Genomic DNA, 25565 nt, shown 5'->3' with positions numbered 1-25565 from the left:
TTGGATGGACCTTTGTCAGCAAAGGAATGTCTCTGCTTTTTAATATGCTGTCTAGGTTGGTCATAGCTTTTCTTCCAAGGAGCAAGCGTGTTTTAATTTCATGGCTGCAGTCACCATCTACAGTGATTTTGGAGCCCAGAAAATAAAGTCTTTCATGGTTTCCACTGTTTCCCCATCTATTTGCCATGAAGTGATGGGACCAGATGCCATGACCTTCGTTTTCTGAATGTTGAGTTTTAAGCCCGCTATTTCACTCTCCTCCTTCACTTTCATCAAGAGGCTCTTCAGTTCCCCTTCACTTTCTGCCATGAGGGTGGTGTCATCTGCATATATGAGGTTATTGATATTTCTTTCTGCAATCTTGATTCCAGCTTGTGTTTCTTCCGGCCCAGCGTTTCTCATGATGTACTCTGCATATAAGTTAAATAAGCAGGATGACAATACACAGCCTTAATGTACTGTACTCCTTTCCCAATTTGGAACTAGTCTGTTGTTCCATGTCTTGTTTTAACTGTTTCTTCTTGGCCTGCATACAGATTTTTATATGGTACTAAATATGCTCTGAACCACTGACAAACATGTATCCTGCATCCCATTTACTGAATACATAGATCCATGACTACTATGGGCTGAATTTTGTCTCCCCTAAATTCATACATTGATGTTCTAAAACCCAGCACCTCAGAATATAATTGTACTTGGAGATAGAGCCTTTAAAGAAGTAATTAAGGTAAAATAAGATCATATGGGAGGGTCTTAATCCAGGTGACTGGTTTCCTTATAAGAAGAGATTAGGATATAGATACACAAGGAGAGAAGGCCATATGAAGACACTGAAGGAAGACGGCCTTCTACAAGCCAAGGAGAGAAACTTCAGAAGGAATCATCCAAGCTGTCACTTTGATATTGGAGCTCCAGTATGAGAAAATTAATTTAAAGTCACCCAGTCAGTACTTTGCTGTGGCAGATGATGAGTCGCATCTCTCTTATTGCATTTAATGACTCACAAAAATCTCCATGAATCTTGACTTTTTGCTGGGGAAGAGGAACAGAATTTGCAACCCAAAGATATGTCTCCCAGGCAAAAGATCATTTTAGGCTGATCAGTTTTAAGGAATGCAGGTACAGGAGGAACCCTGAAAACGGAGTACAAGAAACACTTTGTAAGAGACACGTGCATGTATAATGAAAATCTTCATTTGTAAAGGAAGAGCTTCTCCCTCACAAAGGCAGAAAGAGGAGGGTATTCAAATCCCTAGAATCTCTTGTCAGTGGAGAAGGCTAGGACTTAAACCTACATCACAACTTTACGCTTGTTCACTGTGATTTTCCTGGTAGCCTCCCGTAAATGACTCTCCACCTCCCACATCTTCATTTGTCTTTAGCTGAAGATAGTATTTAAGTGATGACTTCTGCCGTTTCAGAGAATTATTCAGTTTTCCTGTGTACCTCCCATGCATACAAGAGGTATACATGTTATTAAACTTTTAGGTTTTTTCCTCCTCTTAATCTGTCTTATATCAACTTAATTACTACACCTGCCAAAGAACCTAGAAGAGAAGGAGGAAAAAGTTTTCCTCTCCAACACCGGTTAATGAGCCTCGGTACCCAAAGGGCGCTGAGGAGTCAGGAGGTCGGCAATGTCAAGCTGCTGTCCTCCCATAACACGGCCTAAATTCTCCATCCCCCATGGGGTCATCTGGCAGAATGGTTAGGGGAGGGCAAAAGTCGAAGAAATCTGAGACACATAGCATTTTTTAAAGAGACTAAAATGACCAAAGAGACTTGTTAAATTATTATATTTAATATTAATAACAGATACAACATTGTTATGTATTTTCCTGCTCATGAACAGGAGAAGGTTGATGGGGAAGATTGACAACAAATACATAAAATAGAAATTTATATTATCTCTGCATATTAACTTGCTGTTGGAATCACATTTTGCAATCCTTACTACAACAGTATTGTGAGGGAATAAAATTTGCCACCCCAAAATGTGTCTCTTTGGCATGAAGATTATTTCAAGCTGAAAATAATCAAAGCCCAAAAGACTAAAGAAAGCCTGTTTGTGTTAAGTCACTTCAGTCGTGTCCAACTCTTTGTGACCCCATGGACTGTAACCCTCCAGGCTCCTCTGTCCATGGGATTCTCCAGGCAAGAATACTGGAGTGGGTTGTCATGCCCTCCAGGGGATCTTCCAGACCCAGGGATCAAACCGGCGTCTCTTATGTCCAACCTGCATTGGCAGGCAGGTTCTTTACCAATAGTGACATGTGGGAAGCTATGACAACCCTAGACAGCATATTAAAAGGCAGAGACATTGTCGGGATCCGCGTTAGACATTACTGACAAAATGGAGGCACGGCCCCAACCCCCTTTCCACATCCCGCAGGCACGGTCCTGGGAAGAAGGAGTTAGGTCTTGTGATTCTGACTTGTCCTTTCCTTCCTTCGGTTGAGTTGGCTGGAAAAAATGTTAAGGTGCTTATTGTTCTTGCATGAGAAAGCACAAAGCCTTCTGCAGTTGCCCAGGAAATAATCCATAAAGTTACATTTGTTCAAGGACCTTTACAAAGAATGTTCCAGGATGAGCACATAGGTCGCAGCTTGAGGCCATGGGAAAGACTGTTATTGAGACCTGCTTGTGAGGGAAATGTTTATGGCAAAAGAAGTTTGCTGAGTTTAGGGTTTAGCAATAATTAAGAATAGTTAGAAGCTAAAAGTTTAAGGTATGTTGTAGTGTTGGCATATTTTACTATAGCTTATAGAGACTAGGAATTTTAGAGATACTAATAGCTAGAAGCCTTTTTAGGAGATAATGAGCTTAAGTTACTAGGGGATAGCAGGATTTAGAAAGATAAGAAATAAACTGAGGAATGTGGTATACAGCACAGAGACAAACATGAGTTACAATGTAATCACAAGGACACTTAAGAGGGAACTTTGAAGGACAACAATGATTTATGGAGACAGTAGATCTGGGTGAGGGGAAACTGAAGATGTCAAACCTCTGACCTAATGCTTTTGTAAAAGTATAAAAGAAAACCTGATGCTTAAAATAAACATGCAGTTCCACACTTTGAGTCAGAGGCTGCATCATTCTCCACCGACACCACTCATCCCTTCAGGACAATTCCCTGGCTGCTGAAGCTGGACTCAGGCAAGACATTACTTAGCTGACAAAGGTCCATATAGTCAAAGCTATGGTTTTTCTAGTAGTCATGTACGGATGTGAGAGATGAACTATAAAGACTGACTGTCAATGAATTGATGCTTTCAAACTGTGGTGCTGGAGAAGACTCTTAGGAGTACATTGGACTGCAAGGAGATCCAAGCAGTCCATCCTCAAGGAAATCAGTCCTGAATATTCATTGGAAGGACTGATACTGAAGCTGAAGCTCCTATACTTTGGCCACCTGATGCAAAGAGCCAAATCATTGCAAAAGACTCTGATTCTGGGAAAGATTGAGGGCAGGAGGAGAAGGGGGAGACAGAGGATGAGATAGTTGGATGGCATCATCAACTCAATGGAAATGAGTTTGAGCAAACCCTGGGAGACAGTGAAGGACAGGGAAGCCTGGCGTGCTGCCATTCATGGGGTTGCAAAACGTCTGACATGACTGAGTGACTGAACGACAGTAATAGGTGTTTTATAACTAATTTGATCAGCTTTCTATTATTCAAGCTTTAGATCATTTCCAAATTTTTAAAACTATAAATCATGTTATCTTAAGTTCTAATAAATGATTTTTTTTAATATTTCTGGTTATTGACTTAGGCTAAATTCTAGAAGTGGGGTTTCTAAGTTAAAAGACTTGAACAATCTTATGGCTTTTGGTATTTATGATATTTCTTCAAAAATAGTGTACTAATGTGTGTTTCCACCAGGAACATAGAATATGTCCATTTATTTAAATCCTATCAAATAGTGGATTTTATATTGTACATTTAATAATTTGATGGAAGGCTATATTATTTCAATTTGTATTATTATTATACCATAGGTAAACACTTGAAATGTTTAAGTTAACCACTGAAATCTCTTTGATGATCTCAAGCACTAGACTATAACTGAACTGGTCCAAGTCTAGTTTCAATAACAAAGTCAACAGAGAGCTGCATAGTAATGATGAATATCATCCATTTTAGATAATTGAGGATGTTACATGGGTGAAATGTGCCACATAATTAGCATACTAATATGTGTGGCGTAAGGATAGGCTACCTAACAATGAACAAAACAACAACATTGAAGTGTCAGCTTGATACTTGAAGATAATTACACTTTTTTTTTAAACAGCTAAGCCTAACATCTTTTTTAAAATGGAAAATTAGATGTGATAGTCTTTGTTGAGATATTTTTAATATTAGTTAAAAATAATCTTCAAAACAATACCATTTTTGTCATATGAAAAGCAAGTGAGTAACTTGAGGAGAAAACTATGTTTTAATTTAATTTTCAGGAAAAAAGTTTATTTTTTTTCTTGTTTTTCTAAAGCTCTCTTTAAAAACTGAATGGTTAACAATGAGATACAGATAGACTTTGCTTCCCATGTCAAAAACAATTAAAATGAAAGACAAATATTCTTTTCATATTTTCATCTTTTGTCTGTAATATAAGCCTTCATTTCAATAGTTTAAATACTTTCCCATCTCTGATTCAGTCTTTGGTCACATCTTTCAAGTCTCCAGAACTTTTAGTTAGCTTGAATTGTCTTTGGATATCACAGAGCTAGTTGCCAGGCTCTTTATTCTAAAGCAGAAAACTTCACACATATTCATAGTCTTTGATATAGCTGTGTTTGTTTTGCAAATGAGTTCTTGTTCTAATCAAATAAAGTATTATTCAGGACAAGTAGGCTCTAAACTACCAAAGTAACATGTATATTAATTAATACTCTGCAGGCAAGCTCATCATACTGTAACTCTATCAGAATTCACAAAACTTTCATCACAATTATAAATTATTTTACTGATTGAGGACCTTTAAGAACATTGCTGGGTTTAGCTACACAATTAAAAGATTTATGAACTTGAAATGTAGACAGGACAGAATTTAGAGATCAACTATATTACTAAAAATCCTAATAAGCTCTCATAGAGAAAATTACAGTGTAAATAGCTCAAATAATAATACTAAGTTCTTAAAAAAAAAAAAATGAATCCTGTTCATTTGACTACAAGAAAAAAAAAAAAAAACATGCCAATGTCTTCAACAGAAAGGCTTTCAGACTTTGAATGCACTCATTCAAACAGGAAATTAAAATGAAGTTGTGTAGGTTTGGGAATGAGGAGAGGATTGGCTTATGCTAATCAGAATATACACCTGAGTTACACTGAGGTGATATCTGAAAGAGTGAACTAATGTAGCTGTAAAAGTAAATCAGTTTTACCCTTTGATCATTTGTTAAGGAGTCTCTGATTTTTGTCTTGGATAGTCATTTTGTTGCAGGAAGGGACCCCTTCCAGGGCCCAAAATTGAAATGTCCAAGGAGACATATGTGCTGACAAAGCAAGAGATTTTATTGGGGAAGGGCCCCTGGGCTGAGAGTAGTAGGGTAATGGAACCCAGGAGAACTGCTCTGCCATGTGGCTGGCACTCTCAGGTTTTACGGTGGTGGGATTAGTTTACCTGACTCAGAGTCTTTCCCTGAGGATTACTCCTCACTTAGGTGCACGCCTTGTTCAGCCAAGATGGATGCCAGTGAGGATTCTGGGAGGTGGTCGGACATGTGGTGTCTCCTTTTGATCTTTCTCGAACTTTTCCAGTTGGTGGTGGCTTATTAGTTCCGTGTTCCTTCCCAGGACCTCCTGACGTAAAACAACTCATGCAAATGGTTACTATGACGCCTGGCCAGGGTGGGCGGTTTCAGTCAGTGTGCTTCCCCTAACAATTTGTTGATATGTCATTCAACAAAATAGGAAATACAAGAAGTACTATTTTCCTAAAATGGGTAAATATAGATAGAGCTGAGAAACAAGAATGTGTTTCAGTTTATTTAGTGAGACATCTATGTTGTGGATTACGGTAGGCAGGGAAATATAAGGATCTTAAATTCTAAATAATCTCTAGTTCACACCAAGTTTTGGGTACAACCTATGGGAACCGGTAAGATCGTTCAGGAAAATGACATGTCAGAGTTAGAAAAGTAGCTTGGCAAATGACAGTAATAATGAAATGAGTCAAGAAAGCATTCTCAATAAATGGAGATTAAAATTTAGCCACAAGAGGGCAGGAAGTAAAGCAGAAAACTTGTTATGGAAGCCAAAGAACAGAAAGTGTCAAGAAGATAAAGTCTCAAATATCCTTAGCGGAAAATAAGCACTAAAAGTGTCCACAGGAGTTAGTCATAGGAAACCAATAAATGCTACTTGGGTGAGGGAGTTTTAGGGCATGGGGGAGGCAGAAGGCTCAGCAGTACACTGAGTTGATCAGTAAACAGGAGAAGAGAAAGTAAACAGGTGTGCACGCTGTCTGGTTTCTCTCACCCTCAAAAATCTTTGTTTCATAAGTTAAACCAATGAGAAAATTTGCCTGTATTTCTCAGGAACACATGGGGGATAGTCTCACATCAGTTCAGTTCAGTTCAGTCGCTCAATCATGTCTGATTCTTTCCTACCCCATGGACTGTAGCACGCCAGGCCTCCCTGTCCATCACCAACTCCTGGAGCTTACCCAAACTCATTTCCATTGAGTCAGTAATGCAATCCAACCATCTCATCCTCTGTCATCCCCTTCTCCTCCCACCCTCAATCTTTCCCAGCATCAGGGTCTTTTCAAATGAGTCAGTTCTTCGCATCAGATGGCCAAAGTATTGGAGTTTCAGCCTCAACATCAGTTCTTCCAATGAATATTCAGGACTGATTTGCTTTAGGATGAACTGGTTGGATCTCCTTGCAGTCCAAGGGACTCTCAAGAGTCTTTTCCAACACCACAGTTCAAAGACATCAATTCTTCAGTGCTCAGCTGTCTTTATAGTCCAACTCTCATAGCCTTACATGACTATTGGAAAAACCATAGCCTTGATTAGATGGACCTTTGTTGGCAAAGTAATGTCTCTGCTTTTTAATATGCTGTCTAGATTGGTCATAACTTTTCTTCTAAGGAGTAAGCATGTTTTAATTTCATGACTGAAATCACCATCTGCAGTGATTTTGGAGCCCCCCAAAAATAGTCTGTCACTGTTTCCACTGTTTCTCTATCTATTTGCCATGAATTGATGGGACCGCATGCCATGATCTTTGTTTTCTGAATGTTGAGCTTTAAGCCAACTTTTTCACTCTCCTCTTTCACTTTCATCAAGAGGCTCTTTAGTTCTTTGCTTTCTGCCATAAGGGTGGTGTCATCTGCATATCTGAGGTTATTGAGATTTCTCCCAGCAATCTTGATTCCAGCTTGTGCTTCCTCCAGCCCACTGTTTCTAATGATGTACTCTGAATATAAGTTAAATAAGCAGGGTGACAATATACAGCCTTGATGTACTCCTTTTCCTATTTGGAACCCGTCTGTTGTTCCATGTCCAGTTCTAACTGTTGCTTCCTGATCTGCATACAGATTTCTCAAGAGGCAGGTCAGGTGCCTGGTATTCCCATCTCTTGAAGAATTTTCCAGTTTGTTGTGATCCACACAGTCAAAGGCTTTCACATAGTCAATGAAGCAAAAATATATGTTTTTTTGGAACTCTCTTGCTTTTTCAATGATCCAGCAGATGTTGGCAATTTGATCTCTGGTTCCTCTGCCTTTTCTAAAACCAGCTTGAATATCTGGAAATTCATGGTTCACGTATTGTTGAAGCCTGGCTTGGAGAATTTTAAGCATTACTTTACTAGCATGTGAGATGAGTACAATTGTGCGGTTGTTTGAACATCCTTTGGCATTGCCTTTCTTAGGGATTAGAATGAAAATTGACCTTTTCCAGTCCTGTGGCCACTGCTGAGTTTTCCATATTTGCTGGCATATTGAGTGCAGCACTTTCACAGCATCATCTTTCAGGATTTGAAAGCGCTCCACTGGAATTCCATCACCTCCACTAGCTTTGTTCATAGGGATGCTTCTGAAGGCCCACTTGACTTCACATTCCAGGATATCTGGCTCTAGGTGAACGATCACACCATCATTATTATCTGGGTCATGAAGATCTTTTTTGTACAGTTCTTCTGTGTATTCTTGCCACCTCTTCTTAATATTTTCTGCTTCTGTTAGGTCCATAATATATCTGTCCTTTATTGAGCCCATCTTTGCATGAAATGTTCCCTTGGTATCTCTAATTTTCTTGAAGAGATCTCTAGTCTTTCCCATTCTGTTGTTTTCCTCTATTTCTTTGCACTGACCACTTAAGAGGTACAAATAAAACCTCACAAAAAGGTACAAATAGAACACCTAAGGCCACTCATTTGCCTCAACACTTTTGAAGGACATTTAGGATAGAGTATGGTTGGGGGGATGAGAATGATTTTTTAAGCATTTTTAGTACACTGAACACTTCTCTAAACTTTTAGATAAATTATCTCATTTAGCCTTACACTAGCAACTCTAATTTGGATAATTATACTTGAAATTTTATAGGTCAGGATTTAGGCTCATAAAGTGAAGTTTCCAAAGTGCATGACAGCAAATTGGAAAAGCTAGGAGTGCAAGCCCCAGCTGGCTGGTCCCAAAGCCATACTTTTTAACCATGGATTATTCCTCACTTCCAACATGTCCTTCTGCTACGGTCCAAGCCAGGCACAAGTTCACACACTATCCCTGGGCTAAGGATATATTTTTATATTTCCTAAAAACCATCATCCCAAAGCTTTCTTCAGTGTAGATCCTCAACATCCTGTCCTTGAGGAATCTCAATTTATGATCTAAAGAATTTACCAATGTTCTTCTTTATGTGTCTCCCTTCCCCAAAATTCAGAGGTAAACATATGTCAAATGAGTCCTAAGAACATGCAGTAGTCTCACAAAGTTTCAGAATTTACGGAGTTCATTCAAATAATCACTTTTAAATGGTTTTTACTTGTATTAATAACTTTGACACTAATCATGTAAGCTTTAAATAATGTAAATGCCTGCTTTTCCTGATTAGAAAATTATGATCATTGCTGGAAATTGGGATAGATTTCTTAACTGATACCCACTTAACAGACTTGCTGGATTAATCAGCACTCTTCACTTTCTCTGTAAAGCGTACTGACTAAAGCCCAGAGGATACTGAGCTTGCCTGTGGCTGGCAAACCTTTCTCTGACATATTTGCAATGTCTCCTCTCACTGGTTGATTTGTATGCTCACCAGAATAAGGTTATTTATTCACAAACTCATTTATGCCAGTTGTACCTATTAATGTGTTTATGGAGCATAATTACATGTCACATAAACCAAGAAAATATGAGTATGAAAGGAGAGCTATTGAGTCTATAAAAATAATTTGAATTCTTTGGAAAGACTTGATAAAGACAAGTAATTAAAATTTGCTGTTGAGTTAAGTGTGGGTATAATCACTTTTTCAATCATAATAATCTGTACTAAGATTGTTTCCAAACCTCTTTAAATCCTTACTAAAGAAGCCAAAGCAAAGTAGTTTTTATGATAAAAAAAAAAAAAGAAACTCCTATTAGCAGAACTTAAAAAAAAAGCTGTACCTTTCAAGAAAAATCTAGGAAATAAATAAATATTTATAGGTTAAAAGTTTAAATAAAATATAATATTTAGCATATGTATTTTTTCTTTTGATTCTGTCCTTTAAATTATTAATAATTGACCAGCTACCTAAAATAACCATGTTTAATAAAAATCACCAATAATCCTACCAGCAACAATGTTAATCACAATTAGCATCACAGCACATTTCCTCAAATTCTGTTCTTTCCTTTCATTTCACATGGATTAGGATTAGGTCATGGGGCTTCCCTGGCAGCTACACTGGTAAGAATCTGCCTGCAATGCAGGAGACCCCAGTTAGATTCCTGGGTTGGGAAAATCCCCTGGAAAAGGGATAGGCTACCCACTTCAGTATTCTTAGGCTTCCCTGGTGGCTCAGATGGTAAGGAATCTGACTGCAATGCAGGAGACCTGGGTTTGATCCCTGGGTTGGGAAGATCCCCTGGAGGAGAGCATGGCAACCCACTCCAGTATTTTTGCCTAGAGAATCCTATGGACAAAGGAGTTTGGCAGGCTACAATCCACGGGGTCACAAAGAGTCAGACACGACTGAGCAACTAAGCACAGCACAGTAAAAGATTAGTTCATACTGTATATTCAAGTTTGTAGCTCTCTCATTTACTGACAAGTTTATAGCAAACATTTTCCCCTATAAAAATCATTTTTTTCTTTTCCAAATTAACTTTTAGTTTATAGTGTCCTATTATTGTAATAGTCTGTCTCATATACAATAAAAATGCACAGCTCAATGACTTGCCATGTTTATACATCCACATACCAAAAGCTTAAATTAAAATATAAAACATAACCATCAGCACCCCCAGAAACTTCTCTCATCCTTCTCTCTAGACAATCATCACCACCACCACTTCAGAGGTATCAACTTACTGATTTTTATTACCATAGAATGCTCTTGGCTGGACTTGAATTTCATATAAATGTAATCACACAGCATGGATTCTTTTGTGTCTGGCTTCTTTAGTTCAACCTAATGTTTTTAAGACTTGATCATGGTGTTGGATATGGTAGTTTGTTCCTTTTCATTAATGAGTAGTATTCTATCGTATGGGGCTTCCCTGGTGGCTCAGACAGTAAAGAATTTGCCTGCAGTGTGGGAGACCTGCATTCAGTCCCTGGGTTGGAAAGATCCTCTGGAGAAGGGAATGGCTACCCACTCCAGTATTCCTGCCTGGAGAATTCCATGGACAGATGGGCCTGGTAGGCTACAGTCCATGGCACTGCAAAGAGAATATACTATAGTTAATTTGTACTTTCTCCTATTGATGAACATGCAGTAGTTTACAGTTTTTAAGGATGCTATATGAACATTCTTGTACAAGCCATATTGTGGACATACGTTTTCATAACTGGGTCACTGAGTGTAAATATATTTACCTTTATAGAAATCACCAGTTTTTCAAAGTGGTTATAGCATCTTACATCCTCACCAACAGAGTGGCTTGGTTCCAATTATTCTCAGGTCCTCACCATCATTTTCAGAATTTTTTGTTTTATCCATTATCCATTCTTTTGGATGTGAAATGGTATCTCATTCTATTTTTGATTTGAATTTCACTGAAGAGTAATGATGTTAACCTCTGTTAGTGTCCTATAAACATATTTTCAGTACCTGAGTTATTCTATGTTGTGGATACAACTATATTCACCTTCTTAGCTAGGTCTTTCCTATCCACCTTACATAATTTCTCTCCAGTATCTTACTCCAGAACAGTGTTATCTTAAATTATGTCATCTCTTATGAGACAAACAAGGCTATTTATTCTTAACATGCTATAGCAAGCAAGTCAGCCGCCATCACTTGCATTTGGGCAGAGACTCAAACAGGAAGAGTAGTGGAAAGGTTTTATAATGGAAAAAGGGAAGTCTTTGATGAAGGCTGTGAGAATGGGAAAGCTACAGGCAGTCTTACTAAAAGAGAAATATCCCATGCAATTGGTTATGGATGCCTATTTGGATTTCTCTGCTTGGTGCTTAACTGGAAGAGGGGATTAAAAAGAAACCTGTCAGTTATTAAGTTATTAGTCAAGTCCTGGCCATTTAGAGCCTATTATTACAGGAGCCATCATTTAGCTTCCTGGACTGTCACTGGAGATAGCAATCTGGCTTCCTACAAGTCTGATTTATACCAGGCTGGCTTCCTGGGTTGTTTATTATAGATAAGGGGTTGGTTTTCTGGGTAGATTGCTACAGGTTGTGAGGTCAAAGATTTATTTTTATATATGATCTGGCTATTGAATATTCAGCCTTTTCATGAATTCCCTGCCCTCTGCTATGGTTCTATGTCCTCCTCTCTTCCTTTGCTCATGGGTATTGGCCAAAACAGATAAGTCCACTGATATTTCAAACTCAGCCCTACCTCCCAGTCTCTACACATGCTGGCATGGTTATCTCCTTCTCAGTCTTCGTATCTCAGCATTAATGCAATTTTGTTAAACAGTCTTTCCCCAAAGAGTCTATTTAAAATCAATTTGCACCATCACTACTTTGGTAACTATTAACCATTGTTGGTTTCTTTATTTCATTTACAATTTTGTGATTATTATTATTTCTTTTCCTGCTTTTATTTCATCTGGCTGCTCCACTGAACTGTAAGCTTTTGGAAGCAAGATACAATTTTTGCCATTATATTTCCACTACCTAACAGAGTGCCTAGAACAGAATAGCCTTCAATAGAAATGTATTCAGTGACCACTTTGTCTAACTCTCTCATTCTTCCTATCTTGCTTTTAAGACTAGCAAATTAGAAAGTTTTACATATGCTATGACTTTTGCAAGAATTAGAAATATGATGAAAATAATTATTAAACATCAAACCAGTATGGCTAATATCTTAAATTGGAGTTATTCTCATCCTTATGCAGCATATAGATCATTATTTTTAAATCCTATTCTTCAAATACTTTAATAGGTTTATAGTTCAAATATATGTAGTGTGTCGAAATTATTCTCTATAATTTGTGTTCCTTAATAATCTAATCCAAGATTTCCAATGGAACAACAAAAACCACTAATAGCAAAAACACTGTATAGAGGAAACAAAGAAAATGCATTACAATTTACTTTTGATTTGTTACATTCTGTAAACTAATAAATTCTGAGCATACTGAAAATTGACAAAGGACAGCAAATAATGTAGTACTCTACAACACAAATAAATGGTAAAATCATGTACCTGTTCATTAGCAATTTTTTGAGAATTCAGAAGTCACGTCAACATCTTCTGGAGATTCACATTCATCTTTAATGATAGCAAGAGTATTAGCTCCTGTTTCATATGTATAAGTTTATGAATGAAGAAGGAGGCAGCCACTTTAATTACTTGGACACTAACCAAATATGAGTCTCCCTTATCATTTTACTTAATAATTAGAATCTCAAAAATGATTTCTTTCTAAATTATTTTTTCACATCAAGCTGTCATTCTAAGAGAGAATGGTAAAACACTAGGTTTTCCAGTTACAAATATCACTTAGGATCCTACGCTTTCTTAGGCCTAGAAGTCAGGACACAGATTAATGGACAACAGACAGAGGCACTGAAAATGAGGATCCTGTAAAAATGTGTTCCCATCGTTTCTTCTCCGGGACTAACTGTGGACACGTGATAGGGGGGCACACTATCCTTGCCAATTGACCCAAGTGACAAAATGTCTTTTGCAGCCTTTCAAGGTGTTAAGGATTAGAGCTGGGGAGGGGTGAACAGTGTTGCCTTTATCTTTGCACCTTTTAAGACTAGGGAAGCCATTCAATGTTGCACGCAAATTCCAAAATGGTGATTACCTTCAAAATATATGATAAAAATATGCTAATGAGATAAGCCAACAAGGGCAAAAAATCTACTTTATAATGCAATCATAGGAGAAAGAGGTTTAAGTAGATATGAGGAAATTATCATAAATGTCAAGGTTCAAAAAATTATAATAAAAAGGATTGATGTGAAAAAAAAAAAAGGATTGATGTGTTTTATACATGCTAAATCACTGATGGGGATTTATTATCTACACAATACTCCCAGCCAACAGAAAAACAGGCTTAGCACATAGCAATAACTTTTGTAAAACATTACCATTTAATTTTACATTTTTCTCTCCTTTTATGCTGAGCTCATAAATTAAAAATATTCCTATGCATTAAAAGGATATTAAAACTTTTGAAGGAGGTGTGAAAAGTATTTTGTTACTAATTGCATAAAAAGAAGCAATTAGGTACTGGTTATTTTCATAAGCATAGCATCTATATCTCTCTCAGGAGTGAACACCAATATCTCCATTATCAAGACTACAGTGAAAACTCAAATGAAATCAGTGTTTTCCAGGATAAAATTAAGTGCAGGGAAAAAAGGCATTCATTTTATATTAAGAAAATTAAACAAAAATAAAAATAGATATCATTTAAGCTTTCTTAGGAAAGGCTATAAAAATAACCTCAAAGGAATCAAACCAAAGCAAGAAGAGATTAGCTTGGAGAAGAAGCCATAACATTCTAGAGAGGTCAACAAATTTCTGGAAAATAGAAATTGAAGAAAAGCATGTTAACTGCTGAAAAGATAATGAAGTTAGGAATATGCCTAGGTGAAGGCTACAATAAGAGTAAGATTTAGTCTCCTTTCTTTTCTCTAGGGTCCCCAAGCTCAGAAGGAGGAGTGAAAAGCAGATATTAAAATATGTAGGCTAAAGAGGAAAAACCCACACCATTTTCCTTTTCCCACCATGTGCAGAGCGACAGCAACCCATGATGGTAATGTGCAATCCAAGCAAATATATCAGAGAAATCTTCTCTAAACATGCTGAATAAATTGACTGGAAAAATTAAGACTTCGAGTTTGAGTGTTGGCTCTGCATCATATTTTTATGGAAAAGAAGAAAACGTCCCAGAACCCTTGAATATCATAAATCTTCAGACAAAAGGGGCCTTCTGAGTACCAGGCAGATTCAACAAAGACAGACACACACCTTTTACTTTTAGATGATTGAAAACTAAAATTTATTCCAAGTTTGAGAAGAATAAATAAAATTATGGTACATTTGAGGCCTGACTATACACCTAATTATGGATAGCCACTGATTCTGGCTCTTGCAGCCTGAGTCAAGTTGAAGGTTCATTCTGCACATTGACAGCATAATGCCATGCTTGCCTTCTCTGATGTTGCACTGTAATATCCGTATGTTGTGCAAAAGTACCCAAAAAAGAACTAATTTAAGGATAAAAATTATCCAGTCTTCAACTGACAAAGCCATTCCAATATCCTGACAAGGACTACGCTGAGTTCACAGCACCAAGTCCAGAAATTCCCTTAGCTCTGTCATTTGTAAGATGGAATTTAAATCAAGAGCACATAGGATCCAGGCCATGATGAATTCTAGCTCATATAAAAGTAAGTTTTCAAGCAAAGACAAAAAAAATAGTTTCATGACAATTATCCAATTATAAACAGCAGCTCTTAGACAATGAATTAGATGTTTTGTTTTAAAAGTCAAAATTCAAAGGTAAAGAAATAAGAGATCTTAAAAGTTTCCAGGGTAGAATTTGGGAGAAGAGATTGTATACAAAACAAATAAACAACCAAACCAATACTTGGGGTGGTATTAGATTTCTTATCCAGAAAACTTTATGCAAGAAGACAATGGGGCAGTACTTTCAAAGATCCAAGGAAAATTATTTTGAACTAGATTTTCAGACCAGTTATACTATCAATCAAATCTAAGAGTAAAGGCATTTTCACATGCCTAAAGGCTTATAAGTATTCTTGCCAAGACTGCTTCTGAGTTACTTGAGAACATATTGAAACAAGCAAACTCAGTCAAAATCAAGAAAGGGAAAATGTGAGATCCAAAAAATGCTAGAACTTATGTAGAAGTGCAACGAATATAATCATAATCTCCCAATCTTCAAAGTGGAATAAAAATACAAAACACAATTGATCAAGAATACCAAGAAAACAGCACCAAAAAAAAAAAAATCTTCAAAAAGAAAACTCATGGTATAAATGCCATTCTGACAATAGAATGATAAGAGACTGGAAGTGATATGGTGAATAGGCATTATTTTTCTTTCAACAAGAATAAATGAAAGACAATTAGAAACTCCAGGGAAGCCCACATGCAACCATGTGCAGACACACACACAGAGTGAAATACACGTGGCATGATTCTCAGGTTCTGTGTGTAAGAAAGATAATTCATTCATACCATAATGCTAGAAACATTATTTTTCAGGTTGTACAAGGGTCATAATTTTGGATAAATGAGAAAACTATAATCCCTGCCTATAATTTGTGCAGAATAATATTTACACAGGAAAATAGTTAAATGCCATTTATTATCAACTCTTAGAATCAAACCATAGAGAAAGCATGCACAATTAAGGATAGAAAACAGAATGTAAAGGCTATTATCCCTTATACCATAAAAAGAAAAAAAGTACAGCTGTCAACTGCTAGAAGGAAATTGGATGAGATAAGTGAAGACAATAGTAGAGGGAAAAAAAATCTCAACTTACTAAGAAGTCAAACTTGAAACTTACTAAAATAAGAAATCATTCTTTGAGTATATTATTTAAAACTACAGCATAATCAATAAAGCAACTGAAAATAATAACTTAGAGTAAGGACTGAAAATGGTGCATAAAATTAATAAACTAAGAAAAAGTGAAATATTTATATTATTTAGTTATATGATATTCCACCGGCTTCCCAGGTGGCACAGTGGTAAAGAATCCACCTGCCAAAGCAGGAGACACAAGCAACTTGGGTTGAACACTTGGGTGGGGAAGATCCCCTGGAGTAGGAAATGGCAACCCGCTCCAGTATTCTTGCCTGGAAAATTCCATGGAGAGAGAAGTCTGGTGGGCTACAGCCCATGCGGGTCACAAAAAGTAGGATACAACTGAGCACACACGCACTCATACGATATTCCACCCACCTTAAGACTAAAGACCAAATAGCCAAATGGGGTATTATTGCTCTTATTTTCAAGCTACTGCATCAGATCCCTCTTGTACATAGCCTAACAGATTCTTAGCCTTACCTTTGTTTCCAGTCATGCCCATGGTAATTATTTTGTACAAGTCTCAATTCATAACACCCTGATTGCCCCTTAAGTAAGTGCTCTGTGCTGTGCTTAATCGCTCAGTCGTATCTGACTCTTTGTGACCCCATGGACTGTAGCCCTCCAGGTTCCTCTGTCCATGGGATTCTTCAGGCAAGAATACTGGAGTGGGTTGCCATGTCCTCCTTCAGGGGATCTTCCCAACCCAGGGATCAAACCCAGGTCTCCCGCATTGCACACAGATTCTTGACCACCTGAGCCACCTACTGCCTCTAACGGCCTTTTCTCTATGTTCTAGTGAATTTTTGATGTGGCTGAAGAGCAGCATGCCAGTGGGAAGCCCTCCCATGCATCATTGTGCAGCCTATAGAGTTCGGAATTCAATGATCAAATGCTTCTACAAGACATTCTTGGGCAGATAATCCTGAGAAACATTCTACACACTCTTAAAATCTTTGTGTAACTGAGCTGCAGTTGCCCACGTGGGGACCAACTCAATTACACTCCTTACAATAATTTGTCTTTCCTTTTTAATTTTTCCCACTCTCTCCCTTCTCTGCACAATCACCTCTCAAATAAATTACTTTCCCAGGGGCCCTTTTCTCAGAATCAACCAACAAGGTAAACACAGACTAAGACATCTCTTCTACATCACTTTTATTTGTTTACTTTTTACCATATGCATGCATTAATTTTATTTTAAAATTCTTATGCATATTCACATCATTTGTTATAGATCATGCATTCCTTTCATACTTATCACAAGTGAAGAGTTTTAATTTCTCTTATCTGGTTCATTGATAATTGTTACTATGCACTAGGCACTCACTGTGTGCTTAAAATGATTTCTCATGTCAAGAAAGATGCTACATCTAGAATCACAGAAGAGAATAACAATGAACTTACAAAATTCTAGTCAGTGGAGTATCAAACTGGGAAATACAAAGACAAGAAAAACACAATTTAGAACTGACAACATTCCCATGATGATTGAACCTGAATCTCTTTCTTCTTTTTACAGCACAATAACATTTACTTCTCAGGAAACTGAAATGAGTTTTTAATGATTTCAAGTACTTCTTGAAGCCTGAGTGCTGAGATTTCACAATGTATTATATATTTAAACTATTCAGTTCTCAAAAGCCTAAAGTAAATAGGAAGTGCTCTGAGCAAGGTATCAGAAGATAGGGATCCTTAATTTACCTCCACCTCATTTTTATTGTAATATTGATTAGTGGAATTAAAACCTTCTGAACCTCAGTTTCCTCATTTTAAAGATAATGTTAAATCTGCCAAATATCAGGAGTTACTACTAAAGGTTAACAAGCAAATATGTGCAAAACTCTTAGGAAACTGTTAATATCAAATATTTTACAGAATCAGGCCATTACCATATCTCTGGGAAGAGGATGGCAACAGTCACTGAGAGAGAAAAACCTTCATTAATAGAATGTCCAAATTGAAAAGTTTTGAGGCTGAATCCCCACAGGCAATTCGTGGGTGTTCTAAAGCCAGTTTCATGAAAAAGTTGCCCACGGCAGCCAGCAGAAGTACATTGTTTGCTGTCACATTGTTTAGAAAAAATACGAGTCACTTGCTAACACTTAAAAGAAGTTAACATAAGAATCCAAACTTTCAGCTGCCCTGTAGAATCTAGATGTGATCACCTGGCCTCTGTCCTGGAATGTCACTGTCCCTGGATTTGAGTAAGCTCTTTCCCCCGTGGATGTGGAATAGACCCTTCCATTTGCCACAGGCTCCACTTCTCCCTTCTGCCTCACACCTGACCCACTTTACTTAGATTATTGATTTTGTCTCTGTAACAGTTGAGTTTGAAGTGGTTTTTCTAGCATTGGGCAAAGAAATAGATTAATGTTCTCTCAATGATGTGAAAAGGAAAACTTTGTAGTTTGGAAGACAAAGACTTAGAGCTAATGAGAGAAGAAAGGGAATGTTATAGGTTCTTGAATTGCAGACGATAAAGCTGGAAAAGAGGAGATGACCAGAGAACTTTCCCTGCTGGCTGGAATACTATCAGGATTTTCAATACTAGGCATTATTAACATTAATTTTCGCACTGCTTACTCTGCTGAACTACACTATGCTATGTTATGCTATAAGCCTGTGCCAAATATGGCCCCTATAAAGGACACTACTAATTGTTACCCATATTATTTCCTCCAACATTAAAAAGAACTTGGGGTTTTCTTTTTGGGAGGGAGGCTACCTTTCCAGCTTTATTAAGATATTATCGACATATAACATTATATAAAGTGTACAGTGTGATGATTTTATACACCTATGGATTGCGAAAAGTTTACCACAAGAAGGTTAATTAACATATCTTTCATGTCACATAACTAGAATTTTGTTATTGTTGCTGTCATGGTAAGAACATTTAAGATTTACTCTCTGTTACCTTTTAAGTATATAGTACAGTGTTGTTAACCATAGTCACCAGGTTGTATACTATATCCCTAAAAATTATTCCCCCTATAACTGGAAATTTAAACACTTTGATCAATATTTTCCATTTCTACCATCCCCAAGTCCCTGGCAATGACTATACGTGCTGCTATGACTTTAGAATTTTCATATTTCACATATAAGGGAGATCATATAGTATTTGTCATTTCTCATCTGACTCATTTCACATAGTGCCCTCAAGGTTCATCTATGTTATCACAAATAGGATTCCCCTTATTTCATGGTGGAATAATACTCCATTGTATATATACCACTTCTTTATCCATTCATCCATCCATAAACACTTTGGTTGTTTTCATATCTTGACAACTGTGAGTAATATTACAATCAACTAGGGGGCAGGGGAAGAGAGATCTCTTCATGATCTTTATTTCATTTCCTTAGGACATACACCCAGAAAAGGTATTGTTGTATCAAATGGTAGTTCTTTTTTAAACTTTTTGAGGAACCTCCACACTGCTTTCCATAGTGGTTGCACCAAGTTACATTCCCACCAACAGTGCACAAAGGGTTCTCTTTCCTCCACATTCTCAATAACACCTGTTATCTTCTGTCACTTGTAGCACAGCTTTTCTAATATGTGTGAGGTGATATCTCTTCGTGGTTTTAATTTGCATTTCCCTGGTGATTAGTGATGTTGAGTACTTTTTCATGTATCTGTTGGTCACTTATATGTCTTCTTTGGAAAGATGTTTGTTCAGGTCCTTTTACCCATCTTGTCATCATATTTTCTTCTATTGAGTATCATGAGTTCACTATATATTTTGGATATTAGTCCTTTATCAGTGATATGGCTTGTAAACACTGTCTCCCTTTCCATAAGTTGCCTATTTCTGTTTTATTTTTGCTGTCCATAGATTTTTAGTTGGAGGAAGTTGATTTTTGTTTTTGTTGCTTATACTTTTGGTGTCATGTCCAAAAAATTATTGCCAAGACCAATAACAAGGAGTTTTTTCCCATATGTTTTCTTCTAAGAGTTTTATGACTCCAGGTCTTATGCTTAAGCCCTTAATCTATCTTTAGTTAATTTTTATTAGTGGTGTAAGATAGCATGGTTCAATTTCATTCTTCTGCATCTGAATATCTAGTTTTCACAACATCACTTACTGAAGAAACAGTCCTCTACTTGTTGAGTATTCTTGGCTCCCTTGTCAAGTATTAGTTGACCATATATACGAAGGCTTTTTTCCTGGGCTCTCTTTTCTGTTTCATTGATTTATATATCTGTTTTTAGGCCAATACCACATTGTCTTGATTATTATAGCTTTGTAAAATAGTTTGAAATTGGTAAGTGTGATATCTTGCTTATTATCAAGATTGCTTTGACTATTCAAGGTCTCTTGTGGTTCCATATGAATGTAGATTGTCATATTTATGTGAAAAATAGCATTGAAATTTTGATAGGGATTACACAGACTTTTGGTAGTATGAACATTTAAACAACGTTAACTCTTACAATCCAAGATCACAGAATATATTTCCATTTACTTATGACTCCTTCCATTTCTTTCATCAATGTCTGATAATTCATCAATGTCTTTATTTTCTTAGTTAAATTAATTTTTAAGCATTTTATTAATTTGATGCTGTTGTGAATAGAATTATTTCCTTGATTTCTCTGATACTTAATTGTTAGTGTATGGAAACACACCTGATTTTTATATATTGATTTTGTATCCTGAAACTAAGAAATTCAGTTCTTAGTACCATCAGTTTTTGTTTTTGTTTTTGTTTTTCTGTGGGTGGGGGGTAGTCCTTAGGATTTTACTATGTATAATATCATGTCATCTGAAAATAGAGACAATTTTACTTCTTTTTTTTCATTTGGATGCCTTTTGTTTAGTGTTTTTTTTCTTGCCTAACTGCTCTGGCTATGACTTCAGTAGTATGTTGAATAAGAATGGTAAGAGTGAGCACCTTTGTGCTATGGGCCTATGAAACTTTTATCTGGCTTTAATAACAGAGTAACATTGGCTTCTTACAATGAGTTTGGCAGTGTTCCCTTCTCTTCAATTTCTTTAAAGAGTCTGAGGAGGATTAGTGTTAATTCTTCTTTAAATGTTTAACAGAATTCATTTGGGAAGCCATCTGGTCCTGTTTTTCCTTATCTGGGAGGAATTTGATTATCGATTCAATGTATGCATTCTTAGTTGCTTCAGTTGTGTCTGGCTCTTTGTGACTCTATGGATCATAACCCACCAGGCTCCTCTGTCCATGGGATTCTCTAGGCAAGAATACTGCCATGTGTCTCCTCCATTGGCAGGCAGGTTCTTTACCACTAGTGCCACCTCGATTCAATACTTACTCATTTTTGGTCTGTTTGTTAGTCGCTCACTCATCATGTCCAATTCTTCGCAACCCCCATGAACTGTAGTCCACCAGGCTCCTCTGTCCATGGAATTCTCCAAGCAAGAATACCGGAGTGGGTAATTTTCTATTTCTTCATGATTCCATCTTGGTCAGTTTGGGTATCTAGAAATTTATCCATTTTTTTCTAAGTTGTCCAATTTGTTGGTGTATAATTGTTCACAGAACTCTCATAATCCTTTGTATTTCTGTGGTATTAGGTGTAGCATCTCTTCTTTCATTTATAATTTTATGTATTCAGGTCCACTTTTCTTTTTCCTCAGTAAGTCTAACTAAAGATTTGTCAATTTTATTTATCTGTTCAAAAACTAACTCTTAGTTTTGTTCATCTTTTCTATTATTTTTATTCTCTATTTAATTTATTTCAACTATGATCTTTGTTATCACTTTCTTTCTGCTAACTTTGGTCTTCATTTGTTCTTTTTATAATTTCTTGAAGGGTAAACTTAGGTTGTCTGTTTAAGATCGTTTTTTTAATATAGGCATTTATCACTAAAAACTTCTTTCTTTCAATTGCTTTTGCTGTATTATATAAGTTTTGGTATCTTGTATTTCCATTTTCATTTGTTTAAAGGTATTTTTAATTTTCCTTTAGACTTTTTCTTTGATTCTTTGGTTCTTCATAAGTATGTTGTATAATGTGTGCATATTTGTGAATTTTTCAGTTTGTCTTCTGTTGTTGAACTCTAGATTCGTATCACTGTGGTTGGAAAATTGTGATTTCAACCTTTTTAAATGTGTTAACCCTTGTTTTATGACTTAACATATAGTCTATCCTGGAGAATGTTCTATATGTGCTTGAGATAAATATGCATTCTGCTGCTCTTGGAGGAAATGGAATTCTTAGTTTTAAACTTAGTACATAGTCACCCAGAAGAAATATTTCCCAGTCTTTCTTGCAGCTAGGTATGGCCATGGGCCTAGGTTTGAGCCAGTAGAATTTGAGGGGAAGTAAAATATGTAACTTCTGGGTATAATTTGAAAGGGAAAGAAGGTATTTTATCCTCCTACTTTCTCTCTATCCTGATGCCCAGGATGTGGATACAATAACTTATCTTGGACTAGAACAACAAGGCTAACACATTACAGATGATGAAGTCATATTATATTAACAGAAGGAAGTTGGGTTCCCTGGATGACTTTTTGAAGTGGAGCCAACATGCCAGACTCAGAACATCAGCCTCCAGATTGTTACAAAGCAAGAGAAATGAACTTTTATGATATTTAGGACGCTGTTAATGTGGGTCTGTCTTATACATATCCAAATCTATATTCTGACTAAAATATCCCCAAAATCTTCAATAAAGTCTGGCTGTACTATAGGCTTGAGTTGGTGACACAGTATAGAGGGAAACAATTGAAAAGATGGCCAGCAGGGCTCTGTAGAGAGGCAAATCAGGTAGTGTAGCTCTTGCATCAGTAAAAGCAAGACTCACAACCAGAGATAAGTCTGCACTCCAAATGCCTACAGGTGCTGGGTCTTCCACCATTTAGATGAGAGTTTGAATCAAGATTCTTAGGTTCCAAGGACAAAGTTATTCAGCATACTGGAGGTGTGGAGAATATGTGGGCAGAACACACCTACATTTTACACACATGCATGTGCCACACATGCACATATGTGCTTATGCACACATAAAATAACATCCACTCTTAACAGAAAAAAAAAATGCCTACTCCACAATTGGAATTTTTTAAAATAGGAAATGGTCTCAGGAAAAATATTCTGCCCACAAAATGGCATCACAACTTTCGTATTCAATAACATCATTTAAAAAAAATTAGTCTATCATTTGAATTCCATATTGAAATATAATTTTGTGAGTTCTAAAGCAAAAGGGAGAATCATACCACTAGGGACAAAGAATGCTACCAAACTTTAATGTATTTTGTTGACAATAATACTCTGGTGACTTTCAAGAGAAACAAATTAAAAATAATAAATTGAAGTTCATTGCATCTTATTTTGTGTTGCAAAGACAATGGAATCTGCTGTATTAAATTATTCATTAAATACATCTTACTTTACTCATTTTGCTTTGTATCTATATTATTTCTTTGAATGTTTTCACTTTAATTATTAAAACATCCCTTGCAAAGTTCATCATAATTGCTATTATCCTGGCATCATTATACAGAATGGAAATAAAAATATGGGTAAATAGAAGATGATAATTCTTCCTGTTGTAATTCCTGTTGTAACATCAAAACTACAAAAGCCCAGTAACAGTAATCAGTCCAGACATACTTAATCCATGCCTCATAATCACATTATAAGGGGACATTCCACTAAAAACTTGAACAGTTTTTCAGACCATAAAAAAAAACTGCATGATGAAGTACAATGGAGCTACGATCAGGGCACAGTGCAGTTAGACTTTGGACTCTGAAAATCTGTATTTCTTGTTTGATATTCTCTTATTGACCCTCTTAGTGTCTCCTTACTGGCATGTCAACCATCCCCTTTCCAATGCCACTGCTTCACAGAAACACAAACACTTGAATGCTAGTTTTGACAGTAAAGAGCTAGAGAGACCAGTCTAGAAGGAGCAAAAGGAGAAAACTGGCCACTTAGGCGATATTCTAGGTTTCAGATTCCCATAAGATAGAGGCAAAGAAGATCTAAGATTTTCATTACAATTGTTCTGCCAAGAGCAGGAAATGAGACAAATTTCTGTTAGTTTAGATTGAAGAAGAAGTTATCTGATAACCTGGATATTCATTGGAAGGACTGATGTTGAAGCTGAAACTCCAATACTTGGGCCACCTGATGCAAAGAGCTGACTCATTTGAAAAGACCCTGATGCTGGGAAGATTGAGGGCAGGAGGAGACGGGGACGACAGAAGATGAGATGGTTGGATGGCATCACCGACTCAATGGACATGGGTTTGGGTAGACTCCGGGAGTTGGTGATGGAGGGGGAGGCCTGGCATGCCGTGGTTCAAGGGGTTGCAAAGAGTCGGACACAACTGAGCGACTGAAATGAACTGAACTTTACTTCTCAGTTCTTCTTTTGCAATTTTAGTTTATATATGAAAGAGGCAATATCTAGACAAACTTACTAATAAACACATACACAATTTACTAGCTCTTAAATATTTATAGTTTGCCCTTTTAAGGAACATTTGTTAAAACAACACCCATGGAGATGAAGGAAATGGTCACTTTGGGGGGAATATTGGCACTGGATAGTCAAGATTCAATCCTGGGTACTTCCCTGGTGGTCCAGTGGTTAAGACTTCACCTTCTAGTCCAGAGGGGGGTATGGGTTCGATCCCTAGTTGGGGAGCTAAGATCCCACATGCCCTTTGACCATAAAACCAAAACATAAAACAGAAGTAATATTGTAACAAATTCAATAAAGCCTTTAAAAATGGTCCATGTCAAAAAAAAAAAATCTTAAAAAAAAAAAAAAGGACTCAATCTTGCAGTGAGAATAATGATTCTGACTCAGGAGAAGTGTACAAAGAGACTTGATTTTGAAACAAATATTAACCCTCTATGATGCATAGAGTGAACCTACCCTCCTGTATATTTTCAGTAACCTACTCTTTCCCCTTTTCCTAAAAATAGGCATGGTCAGAACCCTTCCTTGTCCTGTACTTCATTGCTCATCTCTGAAGCAATATTTTTGTATTTTCATTAATGTTAATTCTCCCTCAGAGAGGAACTTTAAAAATAATTATTACTCACATGTAACACCCTTCTTTCCAGAAAAGAGGAAACACTATAGGAAAATGCAGTTTAACGCTCCAGTGACAGCCACACCTTGTCTTGATTTCTCTTTAGGTCATAAATTCCTTAAGAACAAGAACAATGTCTTTTCCATTTCTGCAAGATCCCTTGGGTAACAGCATAATGTCTGCCTCTCAATGGATACATTTCTTTCAGTTTAGGAATTTTTTAGAATCTTAAAGATATTTTCTTTTACTACAACTATAATCATTTTTTCTCTTTAATATTAAGAGACAAATGTAATTTTAAAGCTTCTACAT

At 36.6% G+C, this 25565-nt stretch overlaps 1 long non-coding RNA gene across 3 annotated transcripts in view; it reads right to left on the bottom strand.

Annotated features, from left to right (window-relative positions):
• LOC145509733 (uncharacterized) overlaps positions 1-25565 on the bottom strand; it is a 1421207-nt gene that overhangs the window by 1181591 nt on the left and 214051 nt on the right. For all 3 annotated transcript variants that reach the window (XR_014056369.1, XR_014056366.1, XR_014056370.1), the window contains exon 1: positions 5635-6748. This is a non-coding gene — a long non-coding RNA (uncharacterized LOC145509733). Of the gene's footprint in view, positions 1-5634 lie in introns of those variants that run through there.

The sequence above is a fragment of the Giraffa tippelskirchi genome, chromosome 6, assembly GCF_054371585.1.
Source record: "Giraffa tippelskirchi isolate mGirTip1 chromosome 6, T2T-mGirTip1v1.2.pri, whole genome shotgun sequence".
Lineage (NCBI taxonomy): Eukaryota > Metazoa > Chordata > Mammalia > Artiodactyla > Giraffidae > Giraffa > Giraffa tippelskirchi.
This window is presented reverse-complemented; position numbering and strand designations above follow the sequence as displayed.